The sequence below is a fragment of the Bidens hawaiensis genome, unplaced genomic scaffold, assembly GCF_021521415.1.
Source record: "Bidens hawaiensis isolate Kalapana, Puna unplaced genomic scaffold, B.hawaiensis_p1.1 tig00001511_1, whole genome shotgun sequence".
Taxonomy (NCBI): Eukaryota; Viridiplantae; Streptophyta; class Magnoliopsida; order Asterales; family Asteraceae; genus Bidens; species Bidens hawaiensis.
The window spans coordinates 1260646-1282171 of NW_027491085.1; the positions used below are offsets into that span (position 1 = coordinate 1260646).

Sequence of the window (21526 nt, forward strand, 5' to 3'; positions counted from 1 at the left end):
AATGGGGGCCAGGGCATAACTATTGAAACAAAACAATAATGAATAATAGATAAAGTAGAATACTAAATCAATATTATTACAACCATACTAGGATTATAAAACTGTTGAGAGTTGTTTTATAAATCTAGAAGAAACTTTTTAGAATAAAAGTTTTTAAAGGTCAAAATTAATTGCCACACCAATTTTTTATGGTGTTGATCGTTCCATTGTCGAACCATGGTGTCGATTGTGGTTTGGTAATGTTGTTATTTTGAATCTCCCACATCTTAGCTGAATTTGACTAGAGTTTGCAGTTGTTCTACAGTCGTGTCATAATATCAGACATCGATGAGGGGGGGGGGGGGTAGAACGAAACCTTCTCACCTTCCCTATTAGGATATGTTTTGCCTAGGCGAGCAACTCTTTGAGTGAAAACAAAATCACAAGTTACAAGATTGAGAATATATACGGGCAAAGGGGAAAATGTTTTGGTATGAACGTCTTGCAGTGTTACACATGTGACAGTATGACCCACTTTTGAATTTTTGATCTTTCTCTTGCATTGAGGTATGGTGTAAACATATAAGTATATAACATAACAGTTAACTTTTATTTTTGGTTTTTTAAGAAGTAAGAATTTTTTGTTAGAAGTCAAATGAGCATAATGAACATGGGCCATAATAATCATGTTGTTGATATGGGGCCATTGTGGCATGGGCCAGTTTGTGACAAAAGGTGAACACCACATTAAATCAAACATACAAATTATACAATCAACCATGAGCCAACTTTCCATTATACTAACTTTTCTCATGTAACTTTTAATCATCATCAATAACTTTTCTTCATTTACAGACATGATGAATCTGTTTGATTCGGTTATAAGTCAAAATCAAACATAAAATCATCGCTTTAGATTCTCAATTTTTATAATTGTTCGGTTTCAATAATAAACACTAAAGTGTTTTTTGTCTTTGGATTATTTGCTCAGTGGCTGAGACAACGTTTCATAAACACTTAAAGGTCTAATCGAGTCTCAAAAAATTAACATATTAGCCTTAAAAAAACAATTCATTTTTTTAGTTATAGAGAAAGACAATTAAGTTAATTTAACTAATTGTCCGACCTTGCCGACAAAGTTATAATTTCATGTGAGATGTCTTGTGTTCGTACAAAAGACTCTATAAGGTGTATAAGGTGGTTAGTGGTCAATACAACTACAAAGTTATGGAAAAGTAACGACAATTAAGAATGTTGATAATTGTAACATTCGGCTTCTCGCACCACCAATATTGTCCAGTTTGTTCACGAAAAGCTCACATGTTTGTTTTTGGTTGTCCAGATGAAGACTTCCGAGGAGGTCACCCATCATGGAACTACTCCAACATGAGCACGCTTAAAATGGAGTTTTTCTTTCATTCACTAGCATTAAGCCTAATTCTCTCATGTTCACGGTCGAGGCAAGCCAAAGGTGTTACAATAACACCCCCTTAGTTATCAAATAAATATGCTTGGATATATTGTATCGCTAAAAACCAACCCAGTGGGAGGCTAAGTTTGCGTATTGGTGTCATGAAAAACCGAACCATATAGTTATAACATTGATACTAGTAACATTATTACTGAAATCAGTTTCGTTATCTTTCGACCTAGCAACATCGGTCCTTGTATCAATATTATCGAAACCAATACCGATATTCGTTTTTAGGCCTTTTGATTGATGTGTTAATTAGGTTTTATGTATTGCTCACGTCTATATAAATAATAATACAATGCAAGGGAAAAGCAAATATTTACACTAGAGTTTCTATACTATATCATATGCTATATAATCACAATAGGCTTAGTAATATGATCTAACAATCATGAATTCGAACACAATAGTCGATAAACGTTAACTTGGTCTAGCAGGTTGCTTTTGTGATGATAGAGCGGGTTGAAACGGATCAGCCTGGGACCGAGTTAGCATCTCGGTCATCAATGGAGTTTGATAAGCTTGAACTTGGCTAGAACCATTGTTCGGGTTCCCACGAGTTGTGGCTCTTTGCGAGGCGTGTGAGCTTAGGCCAGATAACACATAAGCTCTTCCCGAACGCTCATAGACATCCCTACTTGCCAATCTATCTTGCATTTCCTTAAGTTCGGCATCTAGTGCCATACAAAGACTGTCTCCGGATTTAGCCAACACCGTTTCAGAGAGAACATTCCTAAAGTTCTCGATTATACTAACTGTGCGTGTCATATCACCCTCTTCGGCTGCGGTTCTTGCTTGCACCATGGCTTCTGCTGACTGTAACCGGTTTCTCTGTCTATCAACTTCAACCGAAACAACATTTTCATTACCAACACTTTCCGGTCTTCGAATCGTAACATTTTCACTCACTAAATTCACCGTCTCATTAGTCATTGGATTGGTATAACAACAATGTATCTTCAATAACAAGGTCTCATTGAAAAAAGTCAAATTCGTCTCCTTTGGGACGTTGACCGAGACGATAAAATCCCGTTCTTCATCAGCATACAAATCCCCAACCTCAATGCGCCCCGATTTCCTATCGGCTGTCAAATGACTCGTATAACTACCGGTTTTTAGAGATCGAATCCCAATGCTCGGGTTCGCACTTTCAACTATTACTTGCAAACCTTTGACCACTACACTCAAGAGTCCACCGATACACTGAGCGAACGCATCTTGGATTACACTTTCGGTCTCAATAAACGAAAACGTCCCACCCGTCATCTCAGAAACCGAGTGCATTAACGAAGCATCATGGTCTTTCCCAAACCCGAAAGCGTGTACCGAAACATCAATACCTTCTGGAAACGAAACTGGTGGTTTGTCTGGTCACCAGCATAATTATCCCGCCCGTCGGATAATAAAATTATACTCGCCACGGGGTTTTTCTCCCGGCGGTCTTTCATCACTTTATCGCCTTTTCTCAGCCCTTCGGCTATATTCGTCCTGCCATTTGCCACCAATGAATTAACAGCTTGGAGCGCGCTTTCCTTCCCTGTATCCGACATTTTCCTTAGCGGAAACAGGCGTCGGGCAGTGGAAGAAAACACGATCACTGACAACCGATCAGCCGGTCCAAGATTCTGTATCACAAAACCCATTGCTCGTTTAAGCAACGCCAACTTTGTACCCGCCATACTACCACTAATATCTAAAACAGTCACAAGATCCACTGCAGCCCGTGAAGAAGTCGAAACAGGAGCTTTTAAATGGATTAAAACCATAAAATCTTCAATGGTACTGAACCGAGGCACAGCCGGAAGCTCGGTGTATGTTTTGAGCAGCACCTTTTTCAAAAATGACCCGTCTGATGTATTATCATTCGTGGTTGAAGTATGCAGATCCAAGGGTTCGTCATCGTTGAACATAGCAGGCTCGTTGGTTGGTAAATTTGTAGCGGGAGTGTGGCGGTTGGAGTTAAGCCGTGTCAAAGGCCGTCGGGTTACTGGATTATCTTGTGACGAATTTTGGGGACTGGTTGAAGCTTGCAGTGGAACTTGTTTCCAATTTGCTCGACAAATCGGACATATTTGGTTTCCTTGTTTGGCATTTGAAGCAATGCAATGAAAATGGAATGAATGTGCACACTCTGATGTGAATATGGCTTCACCAAGTTTCATTGATGCTAAACATATTGCACATATCTGAAAAATCATAATTCAATTTCAAGTCATTATAAAAAGGTTATATAATTTACAAGGACAAAGTTTATATGAATTGATATTTATATATTGAATCCAAACTGGTTTGATATCATATTTTGCTTCAAATTTTTTAACATGTCTGTATGGTTGTATTGCGCATTATTAGACGAATGAACTTAAACGTGTGTACTACAAAAAAGAGTATAACTGTTTGGTGGTTATAACTTTTAGCAGTTGACAGTTGGACCATTGGTAAAACCGTTAGCAGAAACTCTATATGCCGTTGCCCCGGCCAAGTTGCAATGCTCACGGTTGCCACTACACTACTTCATAGTTCATAGTGCAACCATGTAGCAGTTGTAACTGACGGTCGGTTTTCACTAATCTTAATTACGGCTGATGTGATCATCAGTTCCCACTGATCACCATTTCTTAACGCAATTGTTTTCCAATCGTGCAGTTATGATGCAACTACCAAGCTTTCATTGCGTAATGAAATAAATGTAATCATATCATGAACGAGTGTGTACTCACATCTCCTAACTAGTTTCAGTCTATATTCTTTGATAAATTATACAGTAATAACTAATAAAATAAATTGATTAAAAAAAGTTGGTATTTAAGTAAATTATAATTGGACAAAATAGTTTGACATTCGACAAAAAGTATTGTTTTTCCTTACTCGTGTTAATAGGAAAAAAAAAAGTCAAAACACAAAAAAGAAATTATTAACTTATAACCTTTTAAAAAGAAATTTGTAAAAAAGTATTTGGAACAACTTATATTAAAAAATTGTTTTTCAAAAAGTGTTTGATTTAACTTATTCATGTAAATTAATCAAAAAGAACATGTTTTTATAAATCAATAAATTGTTTTTTTATAAAGTGTTTTGGATTGCTTAGTTGTGAAGTGAGGATGTAAGTAAGGGTTTAATAAATTAGAGATTTCTAATTTTTCAAAACCCCTTTATTTTGTCTTCTCCATAAGTTAAAATTCATAACGCCTTATGGTTTGCCAAACACCTTAGTCCACACAAATAAAAGTAAAAAATAAATCAAACAAACAAACTTAATATTCAATGTGCATGGATTATGAAATCCCAAAAATAAAGTATTAATAAATCAATCAAGATTTTGAAAATAGTTTGAATTTGAGAAGAAACCTTAGAACTTGAAGATGCACTTAAACTTTTAGACAAGTGTGAGGTTGAAGACGATGTCACAGAGGCTCCGGGGCTCGGTTGCGGTGGTGAGACATGATCTGTATCAGCCGTAGGCGCATAAGCAAAGGAGCTAGACCCCAGAGCCATCTCCACTTTGATCCATTCACTATCCATTTCACCAAAAGTAAACAATGAAAGGTGTGGTGTTGATTGTATATATTTACGTGCTGAAATTCGACATAAATAGTGAGAGTTGGGGGGGGGGGGGGGGGGCGGTGGCATGGCCAGTGGGGATGGGGTAAGGGTCGGTTTGAGTTTGTTTACTTTTGTTGCACCTCACATTATGATACGTATATATGTTTAGGCAGGAATATGCAATTTTTCTAGTCGTCGTTTTAGAAAATGTCATAAATCTATATTATATATCATATATCATAAAAAGGTGGTAGCCCGTAGCCTAGTAGGTTTAGGTTCGGGCCGTCTCTGAGAATTTAAATATCCTGGCTAAGTCAAAATAAAAAGTAAAAACCATTCTAAGCATACATGGATAAAACTTTATTATACATGGAAATTTTTTATTCGCTAGCATACATGGATAAAACTTTATTATAAGTAAAAACCATTCTAAGCATGTAATTATCTCATAAACCATTGCAAATAGCCTTATTTTTAACACAAAAAAACATATATGTAATATGTAGAAATAAAATTTGTGCCCCTGAAACTTATGTGCCCCGACCGATTGGTGTGACTCGCAGGCCCTCCAAGCCTCTCCTGGCCTGGGTGTTATACATGTGTATATATGTTGATGAATTGATGGGTTTTCATGATAGTTAGAACTCAAAAAAAAAAAGAAAAATAAAAAAAAAAACTAATAAGTTCACATCAACTTATGCATGGCGTGGATACAAAAACTATATTAGACATACTAACATGAACACGATTAGTGTGTTTATGGTTACACCTCCAATGTATGTTATCACTTTAAAATTATGAAATTACACATTTATTTGTAAAATAATTATGTTTAAAGCAAATTTCTTTTTTTTCTTTTTTTTCTTTTTTTTATGTTATCACTATTTTTTTACAAGAGTGTTTGGAAATCCGACATAAATCTAGTATTTGTTAATAGTGTATGTGTGTGTAAAAATAATTAGGTATCTTGCTGGATTGTTATCACTATTTTTTTACATAGGTAACTTTCTAAGTCTACCGATGGATTTATAGTGTAAGTTTCCATGTAAATCAATCTTTTAAAAAAGTATATATTAAACCAACTAACTTAACCCTTGAGGTTGCCATGAATGTGATGTCAATGACCGACGTCACACATGACAACGATCATTGTACTTGGTCATTCTTGGTCGTTGAAGAAACACAGATCCACTCTCCGGGTATGGGTCTTGGATCCGATGAGTCCACAAGGTAGAGTACGATAATTACTAACACGATATGAGGATAACTTCCCCAAGTCCAGTGACCGGAACCTGCAAAACAGACACCGTGAGTCTCGTTACAGGAAGGACAAGAGGGGGGTCTTCCTGTAACCACCCTCTGGCGTGAGAATCAGTAACGTTCGTAAATGGAGAAAGTACTGAAATAAGCAGACTAAGTATAATCAGAATGTAGGTGAGTAATAATATATGTGTACCTCATATCATTTGACAAGGTATTTATAGCCGAATGATGAAGGAAGGTGATTAGGACAGCTATCCTCTTCTAGAAGATCTTCCATAATCGCCTGTACGCGTGTCCTTCTATGATAGGTTGAGCTATACGTCCCATGTGCATGGGTATAACAACCTGGACACCTGTCACCCAATGATAGGACAGATCACGCCTAGGCCATGTGCACGGTTATAACAACCTGGCCATGTGTCCTTTATTAATTGGTTAGTATGTCACGTATTCCTCAAGTAAGAATCGTGAACCTTCTTCTAGAGAGTATTTGAGTGGTGACAGCTGTCCCGTTGGAATTATCCTCCGGTTATCCAAACGGACAGATGTCCAGTCCTGCGGATGACTTTTGAGGATGCCAGGATGCTTCCGCGTGTGTTATGAGGACGTTGTTCCTCAATCGTGATATGCGGGTGATCCGTGTTTCCCGCGGGTGACTTACGAAAGGCCTTTCTTTGACCCGCGGGTGGTACTTAAAGGTGTTTGGGTCTTTTTGGTACCCTACCTCTACAAGTCCCCCCAGTCCAGTGTTTCTTCAGCGTGAAGTCTTTATGCGGGTGAAATTTTGGACTTCAATGAGTTTTGGGGATTTTTGAATTTTGAAGTTAGGTAGAAAATATCTTTTGTTGGAATGGATAATCATGAAAAAAGGACAAGTTGACCACTCGCAGGAGCGTGGACAGATGATGGAACGTTTTCGACGGCTGTCACTGTACCCGACTGTGCAACTTTTTCGCTTTTTCGAATTTCCCGCGTGACGTGTTAGCTATTAATTGGGTGATGACTTTCTCTCTCTACTGTTCATATCCCATCACATTAATTGCGATGGGTATAAATAGTGAGAGACATCTTCTAATTGAAGTTTTATCGCTTTTATTCTCTGATTATCTCTTTGCTTTTCCTTTGATAAAACATTGAACTTTCTTATAATATTTTTGCTAACATCATCTACGATGTCGAACGTTCAGTCAGGAGTTGATGAGATAGAGGTCTCTTGGGACCATTCAGCATATGAGAAACTGCTGGAGACATATGGCATTCCATCGGAATGGGAACCAGAGTTTCCTTCACCGGGTTCAATAGCCAGTCTATCTCCTCCTGGGAAGATGGCTGTCTATGCCGATTACTTCACTTGTGGGAACTTTCGTCTTCCTTTGATGAAATTCCTTATGAACCTGTTAACCGCTTATGGTATTCATTTATCCCAACTACATCAGCGTGCTATGATGCGAATTCGACACTATGAATGTGTCTGCATAGCACGAGATCTGGTGCCCCATGTTGATCGGTTCCCGGTGTTCTACCGTCTTGCCTTCCGCGATGGTTGTTATACCTGCCAGGGATTTTCTGACCGAAGTATTGGATACGAGGTCGAGAAGGTGCCTTCTGACTTGCGCTGTAAATTTTTTTAGATTTCTGAGGACGTGGTATCCGTTGCCATGGTCCGCCGTTCGGTGAACTCTCATCTTTCGGATGTTGTTACGGTTGCTCACGAAGGACGTGAGTGGTTTCGTATCCTTACGATGGAACCAACGCCAATGCGGGCGCTACCGGAAGAAGCTTTGGTGTGGGCGGGCATGAGTCGCTTATGGGCCTCCGAATTTACGGAGCCCATTTTTGTTGATTTATTCGAACGTAAGTTATTCTTGCTCTTTTTCCTCTCTTTGCGATGTATTTATGATTAAATTCTTTATCTTCTCAGGTCGAGGTTCTATGGTTAATGCCCTTTTTGAGGATAGAGGTTGTGTCCGACATGGCATCCGGGATGCCGGTGACATGCCTATTCTTGAGAAGACTAAGTCCCGCTTCCTTTTTTCAAAGAAGGTGCGGGCTGAGCCTATTGTCTCGAATGCCACCTTTGAGACATGTGCGTATGTTCTAAACCCCTCTCCGCTTTTTGCTATTACTTCTGACGGGACGATCGCCCTTCTATCATCAAGCGATGATGATGATGGTGATGCTTCTGATTTCTCGGTCTCCCAAAGGGAGAGGAAATCTGATGATGATACAACTGAACCCTCTTCTGTCTCCCATTTGTTGGCAGAGTTAGAGAAGAAGAGAGCGTTTATGGCGTTTCAAGCGGGACATGCAAGTGTGAAGACCGCGGATGCTGAGGCGGGACATTCAAAGAAGAAACGAAAAACCCATCGTCCAAAGAAGCCACAGTATAGTCTCGCCGATCGTCTTGACACGGTAGAAGGTATGTATTAATCTTTTTAAATGTTATACTTTCATAAGTTGTGTAGCTAAAAAATAGCTATTGTTTTTGTAGATCCACTAATCTTTGGGGAAGATGTTTCTGAGAAGTTGCCCACACCAACTCCTCAAGCTGAACAACAATTATCCCCCTCTCCGGGAAAGAATGTGGAGGACAAGCCTCTGGCTCCTCCTGACAACATTAACGCGGGGGTTTAACCATCCTCACCTTTAGTTGAGGATGTCGCAGAAGGAAGAGTGCCAACCCCTCCGATTGATACTGCCACTGTGGAGGGGGCTAACGTCCAGTCTGAAACCGATACTCGCTTTGACTATCTTTTCCAGGCTGGGGGTGGTGCTGGCGATCAGCAGGACAATCCTGCTGTTAACGAGGAGGGTTACAGGACTGAGAAGTCTCCTCCCCAACAGCCTTTCTCAACCCCAGCTCGCTTTAAACCTTCGGGTTCCCGTTACTATGGGGACACGGGTCTGGGTGACAGACATGAATTGTTTGTCCCTCCATGGGGGTATTACTAACGGGTCACGGTTCTCCCATACTAGAACCTGTATGGATTTTGTTGAACATTGTACGCCACCCGCTGAGATGGCATATCAACGTGACCTTTCCCGCCATGACCTTCACATGAATGTAGCTTACCATCTAGCTAATGCCTTGGCCGGTAGCCAGGAGGTCTTAAGTGAGTGGCGTACACTTAGTGGGAAAGTGGGGGAAGCTCGGCGGGTCACTGAAGCTGCTAAAAAAGAAACTGAGGAGCACCGTATTGCTGCCCAAACTGCTAAGTGGAAGCAAGCTGAAGCGGAGAATGCCCTTAAGAGCGAGCAGGACCGTAATGTTGACGTTGCCCGCCGCTGGAAAGAAGCCTGTGAAAGGAAAAACTCTATTCGTGAAGCTGATCGGGCAAAGGCTCAAAAAGATCGAGACGATTTAGTCCGGGCCCAAGAAGCGAACTCAGTATTGGAAAATCAAGTTGCTTTTCAAGGTGCCTGGATCCATGATCTTGAAGCCGAGCTAAAATTGCAGAAGGAGCGGGCCGATCTTAAGGACCAAAGTGCGGCTGAGATTCAAACTGCCTATAACTCGCTCTTTCAGGCTCATGAGAAAGCGACCACGGAGTCCAAAGAACTCCTGATGCGAGTAGAACGTGCGGAGCAGGACCGGCAGTGGTTTCTTACTCGTGGAGTTGATGCTGTAAGTCATACTTCAACACTTGTTGTCTATTTCTTATTTTTGGTATTGGAAACTTATATTTCTACCTCCGCAGGTCATCCGCCATGTCAAGGGAAGTAAAGAGCTTAATGACAGTTTTGCCAATCTGATGACTGCTTCCTCTTCACTTGGGCGTGTGGCAGGCTTTCATGAAGGGGTGAATTATGCACAAAGCAGTCGTACATTTAAAGATCATCCGCTTCATGGTGTAAATGTCAAACAAGATCGTATTAATCGGGTTAAAGAGCATGATGCTTTGGTCTTTCCTTTACAAGAAATGCTTCAGGAATTTGCTTCCGCAAATGACGGTTTGCAACTTTTGAAGGTCTATCTCGGTGAAGAGTCTGAGGACGATTCTTCCGAAGATGTTTCCTTAAAGGATCTGGAAGACCCAACGTCCTCGAATCCTTAGGATAGACTTAGATATTTGTAACTTGTAATTTTTTTCTCGCTTTTTGTAATTATCTTTTAAATAATTAATGAGAAAAACTTTTGTCTTTTGTGAATATTCTTTTGTTCAAAGAAAATATCTTTTTAGAAGATATCTTTGAAATCTTCAACTTTTTGAATTGTTTGAATTTTTTAGATGACTATGCCGACGTGGCGGAGAGAGAAATTTCTTGAGGGAAACTGACAAGACGTGTATGACGCCACTAATAGTCTGTTTGCATTATCTTGAATTTTCCCGCCTGACGTGTCAGCCTTCTGGCGGTCCGCGGTTTCTCTCTCATCTGTCACTTTATGGATCGCATTAGTTGCGATGGGTATAAATATAACCCTTGTGATTTCCATTTAATCTTTATCACTTTCAGATTTCTCTCAAACGCTCTAGACGTTTTAATCTTCTCTGTGATTTCTTCTTCTATTCTGAAATTTCTTCATCTTCATCTCTAGACTTTATTCAAATGGCTAAAGAAAAGAAAAGCACCCCCATTATCGACGAGGTTGAAGTCTGTCTTAAAGAAGAAGATTATAATGACGTTGTGAACGTATATGGGTTGACGACGGAGTGGGAACTGGAGCGTCCTGCTAGTGGTGCTGTTGCCAGTGATCTGCCTTCAAAGAAAATGGTTGTATACATAGACCACTTTACAACAGGGAACTTCCGGATCCCAGTGACCAAGTTTGTCGAGTCAATCTTGATGACTTATGGGATTCATCTTTCCCAGATCCATCCTTTCGGGATGTTGAGGATTCAGCATTTCGAGTTCTGTTGCCAATCCCGCAACCTCGATCCGACTGTTGGCATGTTTGCCGTGTTTTATAAGATGACCTTTCGTGTGGATGGTACAGTTTCGCATCCATCGAAAAAAGGACCATCGAGACGGAATGGCTCCGCAGTCTCCATGGCTGGAAGCCAAAATTTTTCTGGATCCGTGAAGACGTCATTCCTTTTAAGATGACGAAACGTAAGTCGGATGCCCCCATGCCCGTGGTTCTTGCCAGTGCTCATGAGGGCCAGGCGTGGTACAAAACAATGATTTCCACGCCAACTCCTTTACGCCCAATTCATGAGGGGGCGATGGTAAGCGCCAAGATGAGCCGTCTATGGCCATTCCCCAAGCTGGAACTGTACTACGAAATGACCAACAAGAGTAAGTTTCACGTTATATCTTTCTTTATGTAAACGTCCGATTGATAAAAGAGATGCCCCCTTTCTTGAGCGTAACAGTTCTAACTTTGTGTTTCCCACGACGCTTCGTCCGGAACCCAAAGTTTCTGAAGCCATGTATGCCAAAGGTGAGGCATACGTTAAAGATTGCATCCAAAAAGGTGAGGGCATTTTAAAACCCTGACCTGTGATTGCTATTACTTCTAGCGGGGTGATCGTGCTCTTTCTCGTTCAGGGAAGAGTCATCACTTTGCGCAAGGAATTTTTTAGCTGATGCTAACAAAATTGTGAACTCAATTGCAGGTCTCACCCGCCAAAGAGCTGCGTCCGGCCAAACGGCGGACCAAGATGATGTTACCACTGTAGCGGCGGGTAAGAAACCCGTCTCGGAGGACGTCACTGCTGAGGGTGATCGTCCCCCAAGTGATGCGGGTATTTCCAAGATGGCTGGAAAATGCAAGGTTAATCCAGTCAAGATTGTAAAGAAGAAAAAATCGAGGAAGACAAATCCTGCTGCCTTGGAAGCTCGTTTGGATCAACTTGATGCTGATGATCCGTCATTGGGTAGGCAAAGTCTTCCTTTTTTTTTGCTATCTTATTTGGAATGAAGTATTCCTAACCCTCCACTAATGATTTTCAGTGAACCTGGATAACCTTTCTGAAGATATTTCTGGTTTGAAAGGTTCACCTCTTCGTCCGCCACCACCGCCTCCTAATACTGTCAAGGACCCGGTCATTGTGGCGGATGATTCTCCTTTGAAGCACAAGGGGATCGACACAACTGATCATGCCAAGGTGTCGCCCCCTCATAACGTTTACCGTTTTAGAGATCAAGGGGGTGAGCACGTTCCATTATGTTCCTCAAACCTCTCCTACTCCTGAAGAGGAAGACCCTACCCCGCATCAGCCGAACTGGTCCTTACGTCGGGATTCGACATTCCGTGACGTGGACGTATGCTACGAATTTCTGCGGGAGAGTCTTCCGCATGGTGAAAAGGAGAGACGTCGCCTCAGTATCCGCCAGGAATTGTTACACCCCCACTCGTATTATGTGGCAAATTATATTTCCACTACTTAGGAGATAACCAGGGACTGGCTGGCGATGAATGAGGAATGGGACGACTTGGTGGCCTCTGCTTCCGATGCCAAAGAAGAAGCCCTTCGGGCTATTAACGAAGCCAGAGAAGCCAATCAGGCCCTGGAGGCGGAGAGGATTTACCGATCCGCTGCTGAGGAGGCAAGGGGTGTTCTCCAGAAACAATTGGACGAACAAGTCAAATTGATGAATGAACAAGCCAAGTTAATGGAAACCCTTCAAGCTGAATCAGCTGCTAAGGACAAGCGTCTACTTGACCCTAATGCCAAGAACCGTGCACAGGCCTTGGAATGCGCTGGTCATAAGTTAGAACTTGTCCAAGCCAAAGAGGATTAAAAATGGCTACTGTCGGAAGCCATCCCCAAGGTATATATTTTATTTTTTCCACAAATAACCTAAGTGTTTTAGAGTTACTCATGTATGATTATTTCAATAGGTCATCGCCGATGTTCGGGCTAGTGATGAGCTTGAGAACTGCGTTGTTGTCCTTCTAAAAGCCTCTAAGCAAGTTGGCCGCCAACTGGGCTTTAAGGAAGGATACCAATTTGGCTCAACGTCTAGGCTTCCTGAAGAGTATATCTTAGATGGCCAGGATACTGTTGCCATTCTAAAACAGAAATCAAAGGACTTTGATTCGTTGAAGTTTTCTTGGACGGGTCAAATATCCGCGCTTGCTGATAAGGAGGACAACATTCAGCAGTTGAAGGCTCTTCTTGAGCTTGCTGGAGAAGATGAAGAAGAGGAAGATGCGGGCGGCAATGATGCGGAGTATGAAGATGCCGCGCCATAGATAGATCTTTTTTTTCTTTCTTTTTACTTAGGCTTCTCCATCTCTTGTAATCCCTTTTTGTATAAATAAAGAAGGCTCATTATTGAATCCGGCACACTTTGTTTGTATTTTATAATATAAGTGTTTTCCGCGGATCTTCTTTGTGTACGAATAAAGGATTATATAATAGTACAAGTTTCAAATGACTGAAATGAAAATTTTCATAACTGAGGCATAAGCCAAATTTACAAGGAACAAGTTTTCAACATCTAGTTAGGCGCGCAGGCCGAAAGAAAAACCAACTAGATATAGCATTTTCTCAGTTGGGCCCCATTCCAGGTTCTAGGGATCTCTGCCCCGTCCAACCTTTCTAATTTGTAAGCTCCTTTGGGTAGAACTTTCTTAATTTTATAAGGTCCTTCCCAAGTAGGGGCCAACTTGCCTGGAGGCTCTTGTCCGAAGGCTTCATTACTGCGGTAGACAAAGTCTCCCGCGTCGAATTCACATTTTTGGATCCGCGAGTTGTAATATTTTTGCAACTGGCGTTTATAATTGTGCTCGCAGATCGATGCCAATTCCCTTCTTTCCTCAAGGAGGTTAAGGTTCATCCGGAGTTCATGATCATTATCCTCGATCATGAGGACTCTGGCGAATGGGATTCCGATTTCGGCTGGAATCATGGCCTCTGTGCCATAAGTTAAACTAAAGGGGGTTTCGGAATTACTGGAATTCCTTTGGGTGCGGAAAGCCCATAACATATGAGGCAATTCGTCGAACCAACCCGTCCTTTTAGTTCCTAGTCTGGCTTTAATTCCTTCTTTGATTGTCCGATTGGTTCTTTTGACTTGACCATTTGCTTGCGGGTGGGCTACAGAGGTAAAGATTTGATAAATGTGTAACTCATTTAACCAATCTTGTAACCCACTGTCCGCGAATTATGTCCCGTTGTCACTAACGAGCTCTAGGGGGAGGCCAAAACGACATATGATGAATTCCCACAGGAATTTTTTAACACTTGCTGCCGTTATAGAAGCAACTGGTTTTGCCTCTACCCATTTTGTAAAGTAGTCAATGGCTACTATTAAGAATTTGACCCGTCCAGGGGTTTCAGGGAAAGGTCCCATTATGTCAACTGCCCATTTATGGAACGGCCAAGCTGAAGTGACTGGAACTAACTCGTTCTTTGGTCGTAGCGTGTTAGGGGCATGCCTTTGACAAGAATCGCACTTTCTGATTTCATTCACAGCATCTAAATGCATCCCTGGCCAATAATATCCGGCATTCATTAATTTTGCCACGACCATGCGCGGGACGGCGTGAAGACCACAAATGCCTTCGTGAACTTCTCTGATTAGATAGTTCGCGTCCTCTGCGTCCACACATCGTAATAATGGTCCGAGGAAGGAACGTCGGTACAGAACACCGTCAAGTATCTGATAGTTCAAGGCTTTGTGCTTATCTTCCGGGCCTCTGTCTTCCCTTCCGGAAGTGTTCCGGATGACAAGTATGCTTTAATGGGTGTCATCTAAGATTCTACTCCCGTTTGGATCACTAAAACTTGATGTTGCGGGACAGACGGGCGGTCTAATGTTTCGATGCGGATGTCTTTAGCAAAATGTTCAAAATTTGTTGAAGCCAATTTACTGAGAGCATCCGCCTATTTGTTCTCGCTTCTCTTTATATGAATGACTTTACAATAAGAGAATTGGAGCATCAGATCCTTCGCCTGTGACACATATGAAGCCATGATATCATTTTTTGCTTCGTATGTGCCATTAATCTGTCCCGCTATCAACATGGAGTCCACTCGGGCTTCCAAATGCTTAACCCCAAGCTTTTTAGCTATTCGTAAGCCTGCCAAGAAAGCTTCATATTCCGCCTCGTTGTTGGTACTTTTGAAGTCCAATTTTATGGCATACGTAAACTCATGGCATTCGGGATTGACTAGCCTGAGGCCTGCGCCACATCCCTCACTGCTTGAAGCTCCGTCCGTAAATAAGGACCAAATCTGTCCTGATTCCGGAGGTGCTTGGGGTTGTTGCTCGATCAGACATTATTTTTCTTTGTGATGCGGGACCTCTGTCACGAAGTCCGCCAACACTTGCCCTTTGATTGCTGGCCTAGGTTTGAATTCTATTGCGTGTTCACCTAGCTCGATGGCCCACTTGGCCAATCGCCCAGACAATTCTAGTTTACTAAGAACGTTTTTGAGCTTGTATCCAGTTAAGACATTGATGGGGTGCCCTTGAAAATACACGCGGAGGCGTCGGGCAGCATAAACCAGTGCTAAAACAAGTTTTTCAAGCATGGAGTATCTTGTCTCCAGGTCCGATAGCGTTCTGCTGACATAGTAGATCGGTGTTTGAACGTTCTTTCGATCTGTTAGAAGGACAGCCCCAATGGCAATGTCTGAAGCTGATAGGTATAACGTTAAAGGTTCTCCCGCTTGGGGTGCTGTTAACGTGGGCAGTTCCATCAAACATTTTTTAACCTCCACAAAAGCTTGTTCTGCTTCCGCAGTCCATTTGAAATGTGCTTTCTTGAGGCGGTTTCTTAGTGTTGAGATAAAAGGATGAGATTTGGCTGCATGGTTTGCTAAAAAACGATTCAAAGCGACCAATCGACCATTGAGTGTTTGAACTTCCTTGAGGGAAGACGAAGAGGGCATACGAGCTATAGCTTGAACTTTATCCGGATTGGCCTTGAAGCCCACATCCGTGACAATCACTCCAAGAAACTTTCCCTCTTCCATTCCAAATGAGCACTTAGCCGGATTCAGTTTCATGTTAATGCCTTTTGAGGTTTCGAAAGTTGCTTCAATATCTCTCAACATCTGGTCCTCCTCAACACTTTTGATTACGAGATCATCCATATACACCTCTAAATTTCCGACCAAATTGATCTTTGAAGGTTATGTCCATTAGCCGTTGATATGTGGCTCTCGCATTCTTTAGTCCGAAAGGCATCATTTTGTAGCAAAAGTTACCTTGATCAGTACGAAATGCTGTTTTGTTCTCATCGCCCGCTGCCATGCGGATCTGATGGTAGCCCTTGTAGGTATCTAGGAAGCATTTGAATTTGAATGGTGCCACGGCATCAACCTTGAGGTCTATTTCTGGTAAAGGATAACAATCTTTGGGACATGCTTTATTTAGATCTTTGAAATCGATACACATCCGCCATGACCCATTGCTTTTGGGGACAATAACTGGTTTAGCAACCCAGGTCTGGTAACGAATTGGGCGGATGATTCCAGCTTGTAATAGATCCCGGACTTGCTCTTTCATTTCTTTTGTTTGTTCTGGACCCATCTTTTGTTATTTTTGAACAATTGGTGTAAACAACGAGTTTACCCTTAATTTGTGTTCCGCAATGTTCCGCGGGACACCTGTCATGTCCGCGGGTTGCCACGCGAAAACATCAATATTCTTTGATAATAACTGTTTTAAGAAGGTTCGTACTATCTCGGAAATAGCAGGTCCTATTGTTACAGTTTGATCAGGAAATTTTTTGTTCAAAACCCATTTCTCCGGTTCAATCCTTACAGTTTGCTTTGGAATCTTGCTAGGTTTTGAGCTCTCGGTTGCAAAGCAGTGTCGGTTAACATGAATTATTGCTACGCCAGTGCGAGTTGGGATTCCTACTGAACCGTGAGCTGTGGACGGATGAGCATTGAAATCCCCAATTGCTTCTCGTCCTAAGTGTAACATCCTGCTTTTGATAAGAATTAATAAAATAAATTTCGTTCATTTTATAAAGTGTCGTGTGTCAGTTTAAATAAATAAACTAATAGAAGATGGGCTTGGACTTTAGAAGATGGAAAATAAGGAATGGAATGGGCCTTAGGTCCATGGGCTTAAGGGAGTATAAATACCCCTTAAACCCTAAACCTTTCCATTTTTATCCATTCTCTACACCATAGCCTACACCTTGGAAAACACATACACCATCCTATAACCCGAACCAAGATCCGAAGTCGAAACCCAATATTGTTGGTGCTAGATCGTTGTGACGAACCAAAACAAAATCAAAGACCAGCTCGTGTTGGAATACCGACTCGTCAAAGGTACGTTTATATTTAGAAATCGTTCATATAGGTTCGGTTTGATTAAGGAAATCATAGATCTGTGTTAGTTTGTTATAAACGAATCCAAAACAACAAATCTTATGGAAATTGACTAACATTTGATGGGTTAATTGTAAACCTAAGTAAACCCGTAACCTATATGCCTAAATTGCACCCCTTAAACATCTATGTTAGGCCGATTTGATGGTTGGGGTTTGTAGGCGCTGTTCAGACGATTCCGTTGATACCAAAATCGTGATATTTGATTAAGAAACGAAGGTTTAATTGCAGATTTAAGATCTGTTGACTATTTGTTGTTCTTGACGATTTTGACTTTGACCCTTGAGTCAAAGTCTGGATAAGAACTATTGGTGATTCGTTATGGATGGTTCTTTAGCTAGTTCGTTATGGGAGCTTAGCGAATCAGAGGGTGATTCGTTAGCTAGTTCGTTATGGGAGCTTAGCGAATCAGAGGGTGATTCGTTAGCTAGTTCGTTATGGGAGCTTAGCGAATCAGAGAGTGATTCGTTAGCTAGTTCGTTATGGGAGCTTAGCGAATCAGAGGGTGATTCGTTAGCTAGTTCGTTATGGGAGCTTAGCGAATCAGAGGGTGATTCTTTACCCAATTCGTTAAGGGCAAAGTAACGAACCAGGAGTTTAATATAAAGACAGAATGGTCCCTGGACTTAGAAAAGAATTATATAATTACATAACAGCCCTTGGAGTTTGGCAGTTTATGAAATATACCTTTAAAGGTAAATGAGTAACGGTTAACTAACCAGGTAATGATTTAATGAAGTAAAGCAGCTTTGACGTGTAAGACTAATTAAGTAGCAATGAGATGACTAGAGCGGTACTTAATACTGTAATTATTATACAGTTAGTCGTGCACAGCTCAAGAAGGGAATAACCGTAAACAGTGAACGCAACCGCATTGAGGTGAGTTTCTAGCCCCACTTCTGTGTTATGTTTTCGGGGCTGTGTGCATACTCGATATGTTTGTTAATACACTTATCCTAAGTGATACGTGTATGCCTTATATGAATGATGTGAAATGTATGAGTGATTGCCTGTTAGTACGTGAACGATCTTCGGATATTGCACGTACTGTCAGGTTGTAGTGTTACATATAAGGTAAGTATAATGTATTTACTTACATGTATGAATGCGATAAAGTTAATAAACGAAGGAAAGGAATGGTTGTATGGTAACGAGAGGGACCAGGCCCTAATAATATCTGTGATGTTAGGGACCAGACCCTTATAATATCTGTGATGTTAGGGACCAGACCCTTATAATATCTGTGAGGTTATAGGGCGAAAGGCTCTTTAAAACGTATGATTATGTATGTAAAGAAAGTATGAAGGTAAGAATGAAAGTATATGCACTTATGTGTGTATGAAAGAAAGTTAAGAGGTTAAGTATGAAATGTAAGAAGGTATTGTATGATTATGTGATTAACCTACGCTGACTTTTAGTATGCACGCAGGTGAGTAGAATGAGGCAGGTAGCTTGAGGAGGACACATGGCAAAGTTGGACGAAGCTGGCATCTGAAGATTTTGCTATGATGATTTATTTTAAAAGACTATGTTTTGTTTTTAAATGACTATGAATGCTCGATAAGACAAGAATTATGGTTATGGAATGTAATGGTTTGAATGTTTTTAATGTTCCGCGAATGTTTTAATTAACTCTGATATTTAGAACTGCGTTTATGAGTAAATCCAACACGAAAGTAGGGCTACCGGTAACGGGGCCTTACACTAAGATAATATCATGTTTTGACGTTGCAGGTAGAACCAAAAATTCGACCTCTTCTGTCCTCGAATGGACTCCATCACTGAGAGTGACTGGAAATGAAATTACCCCCCGTGGAAGCTTTACTTCCCCTCCAAACCCCGATACTGGAGCATGGATAGGCTTCAATCTTTCTTTGTCTTCTTCGTCAAGCTGTTCAAAGCATTGTTCGTACATAATGTCCGACGTACTACCAGTATCGAAGAAGACATATCGGGAACGATAATGTCCGAAGAGGGCAGTAATGATCAGGGGATTCTTATTGTTCGGACCCCCCTTTATTCACGAGAAGAATACTGACTCATTCTTCCACTCCTCATCATCGGACTCTTTCCTCTTTTTCTCTTTGTTATACCCGCCTTGTATCATATGAACGTTTAAATCTCTAACTTGCTTTTTACTTGGACCCTGGATATCTCGTGCGGGAGCTTTACCATTGTCAGGTTTTTCACCTTTTACTAGGTGTCCAAGTTTTCCGGATTTGACAGCCGCTTCAATTTCATTTCTTAACGTTCTGCATTCGTTCGTATTATGACCAATATCATCGTGATACGAACAATGCTTTTTCGGGTCGAGGAATGACTTTCTCGTCAGTGGCTGTGGTTTTCTAAAATTCACATTCTCTGTAGTGAGAATTTCGGTGGGGGTTTTTGTAAGAGGAGTCCAATTATTGGGACCTCGGTTCGAGGGTCCCGTCTTGTTCTTATTGCCTATGAGAGATCTTGCATCGAATGGTTTCAACACTTCCGCACTTGGCTGAAGCCTTGACCAGATAGGGCCTTTCGCCTGTCTATTAGGTCTTGGAGTTTGAAACTCGACTTTAAATTTTTTGCTTCGGGTTACCATTTCTTAATGTTTTCTCAGTGTTAGCATACACCTTTGCCGCCGTCATGAGATCGTCCCATTCTTTTGGCATCCCATCCCTGCCAGTGAGTGTGCGGACTATATCATCACATTTGACGTTTTTGCGGAAGGCACCACGAAGCATGTCTTTATTGATTCCGCCAATGTTCAGGCTCTCATCATTGAATCTGGTGATAAAGTCTTCTATCGACTCGTTGTCGTGGCGGACAACATCTAAAATTTCCGACTGGTCTCGCGTATGTTTCTTTTGCTGGCTGAAGTGTTGTGAAAACTTTTTCACCAGGTCGTCCCAACTAGAAATTTCACCGTCATGTAACTTTTCAAACCACTCTCTTGCTGCCCCTGTTAGTGTCAATGCGAACATGTGACACCAATAGGGGGCGTCCAACCACTGACCCCGCCTACCGCAATAAAGTTCTGGAGATTATCACTTGGATCAGTCATTCCATTATACTTACCCACCGATGTAGGTATTTTAGCATTGATAGGAAAGGGTGCTGTGGCAATACTTGCTATGAACTTTGATTTCTCGGCGAATGCCGCGGGACGATACGGTTTGGTAAAGTCTCGTTCAGCATTGCTATGGTATTCAGTGTGGCGGACTGTGTCATGCGGACGACTACTTCTTGCTTGTGAGCTCATCCTACTATCTCCGGTATACATGTTGTAATGTCCCGGGTGGTAAGATGAATCGTAACTATCAAACTCGTCCAAGTAAGATGGTATCCGCATGTCTATGTGAGGACGAGGACGTAGCCTCGGTAGCTCGCCAAACTCTGACTCCGCCTGTTGGCTGTGACGAATCTGACTTCCTCTCACTCTTGGCGGAGGGGAAGGAGATCCCTTAGGAGATTCCTCATAATCCAAGGTGCGAGCGTGAAGTCGTTCGTCACGCTTTCTTCGTTCGTATTCAGCCACCAAACTTTGTTGTTGCACATGGAGCCACTCTTCAGGAGTTAATGCTCATCTGGATATAGAATTACGCTGATGAGATTTCGCCATACCAGAGTCATCTGAATCATTTTCCAGATCTAATTCTGGCTGTTTCCGGCGAGTCTCTTCCGTAATTCGTTTTTGATTGCCCAAATTGGAACTTTCCGGTGCCAAGGCACGTCCCATGTTTGTGGGAGTGGGACCGGTTGGTGCTGTAACATTTTCTATGGTAAAACCCCCAGGTGTTACTTCCGTGACTCGTGACCCCGGAGCAGTGACTCGTTCAAGAGCACGGCCACTTGGAGTCGTGATGCGTGCAAAAACACTAAGACCCGGAGGTGCTTCTGTGTTAGTTACAAGTGAATCATGTGCAGGGGTTCCCGTCGGCTCCTTCGAGAAGTTTACTCATATCAAAGGAACCAAAAAACCAACAGAAAATATCACAGTTCTAACACAACACGGATGGCGCCAATGAAGAAACACAGA

At 41.7% G+C, this 21526-nt stretch overlaps 1 pseudogene across 1 annotated transcript; it reads right to left on the minus strand.

Moving 5' to 3' along the window:
• Window positions 1-1777: 1777 nt before the first annotated feature.
• LOC143580714 (E3 ubiquitin-protein ligase WAV3-like) lies at window positions 1778-4978 on the minus strand (annotated as a pseudogene). Its single transcript, XR_013143707.1, has 2 exons — window positions 4802-4978; window positions 1778-3639 (listed from the first exon to the last, which is right to left on the minus strand). The product of XR_013143707.1 is annotated as an E3 ubiquitin-protein ligase WAV3-like (transcript).
• Window positions 4979-21526: the final 16548 nt, after the last annotated feature.